This window comes from Phytophthora infestans, genomic scaffold (assembly GCF_000142945.1).
Source record: "Phytophthora infestans T30-4 supercont1.203 genomic scaffold, whole genome shotgun sequence".
NCBI lineage: Eukaryota > Oomycota > Peronosporomycetes > Peronosporales > Peronosporaceae > Phytophthora > Phytophthora infestans.
The window spans coordinates 128,167-130,704 of NW_003303556.1; the positions used below are offsets into that span (position 1 = coordinate 128,167).

A 2,538-nucleotide genomic window follows, 5' to 3' on the forward strand; every position below is an offset into this window, starting at 1 on the left:
GTCAAAGCGAGTAGCAACCGGATGGTTCGAGGCGGGGATTGAAGCAAGCCGGGTGGCGAAGGAAGCATGCGAGCATGGCCGTAAGTGTAGGAGCACGATGATATGTGAAAGGGGTATGTGCAGCACATGGGGCATGTCCGTAAATACATGAATTGCGTGCGATTCGAGCGGGTTGCGAATTGGGCGTGTTGTGTCAGAGCTAGGTGCTCTTATGGTGTAATGGTTAGCACTCTGGACTTTGAATCCAGCGATCCGGGTTCAAATCCCGGTAGGAGCTTGGTTTTGTGCGGCGTTGCAGGCATAGAATGTAGCGATGGCGCCAGCTGTCGTGTGGGGCTTTAGGAAAGCGTTTATAATTTTGTTTGCGGATTGGCGAGTTAGTGCTGGTCGTATGGTGTAATGGTTAGCACTCTGGACTCTGAATCCAGCGATCCGGGTTCAAATCCCGGTAGGACCCTCGTTTTGCACCGCTCCTACCGGCCCCACAACGCCCCAGTTGTTGCTGCGTTGCGCACCTGCCACACGCTACAGCCACGTCACGTTGTGTTGCCGTGGTGTGTTGTATCGTGTCCCGGCGATCCGCTGCCGATTAAAGTGGTAGCTGCTGCTCTGGCAGAGCTCACCAAGCCTAACTGCCGATTTCGCTGACCGCACTACCAATTCTCCAGGACAGCCAGAGAGCTCATTGCAGCCTTCCGCAAGAACAATAGATCTCGTGGATATCCAAAACACGAAGAAATGCGACGTCAAAGCGAGTAGCAACCGGATGGCTCGAGGCGGGGATTGAAGCACGCCGGGTGGCAAAAGAAGCATGCGGGCATGGCCGTAAGTGTAGGAGCACAATGATATGTGAAAGGGGTACGTGCAGCACATGGGGCATGTCCGTGAATACGTGAATTGCGTGCGATTCGAGCGGGTTCCGGATTGGGCGTGGTGTGTCTGGGCTAGGTGCTCTTATGGTGTAATGGTTAGCACTCTGGACTTTGAATCCAGCGATCCGGGTTCAAATCCCGGTAGGAGCTTGATTTTGTGCGGCGTTGCAAGCATAGTATGTAGCGATGGCGCCAGCTGTCGTGTGGGGCTTTAGGAAAGCGTTTGAAATTTTGTTTGCGGATTGGCGAGTTAGTGCTGGTCTTATGGTGTAATGGTTAGCACTCTGGACTTTGAATCCAGCGATCCGGGTTCAAATCCCGGTAGGAGCTTGATTTTGTGCGGCGTTGCAGGCATAGAATGTAACGATGGCGCCAGCTGTCGTGTGCGGCTTTATGAAAAGCGTTTGTAATTTTGTTTGCGGATTGGTGAGTTAGTGCTGGTCTTATGGTGTAATGGTTAGCACTCTGTACTCTGAATCCAGCGATCCGGGTTCAAATCCCGGTAGGACCTCGTTTTGCACCGCTTCTACCGGCCCTACAACGCCCCAGTTGTTGCTGCGTTGCGCACCTGCCACACGCTACAGCCGCGTCACGTTGTGTTGCCGTGGTGTGTAATATCGTGTCCCGGCGATCCGCTGCCGATTTAAGTGGTACCTGCTGCTCTGGCAGAGTTCACCAAGCCTAACTGCCGACTTCGCTGACTGCACTACCAATTCTCCCAAGACAGCCAGAGGGTTCATCGCAGCCTTCCGCGAGAACAATAGATCCCGTGGGTATCCATAACACGAAGAAATGCGACGTCAAAGCGAGTAGCAACCGGATGGCTCGAGGCGGGGATGAAGCAAACCTGGTGGCGAAGAGCATGCGACCTGCGCTAAGTGTGAGGAGCAGCGAGAGATGATGTGAAGAGGGGATGATGTTGCACGACACATGTGGAGCAGTGCGTAGAAATATTGTGAATTGGCGTGCGATTCGAGCGGGTTACGGATTGGGCGTGTTGTGTCTGGGCTAGGTGCTCTTATGGTGTAATGATTAGCACTCTGGACTTTGAATCCAGCGATCCGGGTTCAAATCCCGGTAGGAGCTTGGTTTTGTGCGGCGTTGCAGACATAGAATGTAGCGATGGCGCCAGCTGTCGTGTGGGGCTTTAGGAAAGCGTTTGAAATTTTATTTGCGGATTGGTGAGTTAGTGCTGTAATGGTTAGCACTCTGGACTCTGAATCCAGCGATCCGGGTTCAAATCCCGGTAGGACCTCGTTTTGCACCGCTTCTACCGGCCCTACAACGCCCCAGTTGTTGCTGCGTTGCGCACCTGCCACACTCTACAGCCGCGTCACGTTGTGTTGCCGTGGTGTGTTATATCGTGTCCCGGCGATCCGCTGCCGATTTAAGTGGTAGCTGCTGCTCTGGCAGAGCTCACCAAGCCTAACTGCCGACTTCGCTGACTGCACTACCAATTCTCCAAGACAGCCAGAGAGCTCATCGCAGCCTTTCGCGAGAACAATGGATCCCGTGGGTATCTCAAACACGAAGAAATGCGACGTCAAAGCGAGTAGCAACCCGATGGGTCTAGGCGGGGGATAGAAGCAAGCCGGGTGGCGAAAGAAGCATGCGAGCATAGGCGTAAGTGTATGAAGCACGATGATATGTGAAAAAGGGTATGTGC

The 2,538-nt window shown here is 53.6% G+C and overlaps 1 pseudogene across 1 annotated transcript; it reads left to right on the top strand.

The window, feature by feature from the left end:
* Positions 1 to 2,055: 2,055 nt before the first annotated feature.
* PITG_31185 lies at positions 2,056 to 2,127 on the top strand (annotated as a pseudogene). The gene has a single exon. The product of its transcript is annotated as a tRNA-OTHER (tRNA).
* The last annotated feature ends 411 nt before the right edge of the window (positions 2,128 to 2,538 follow it).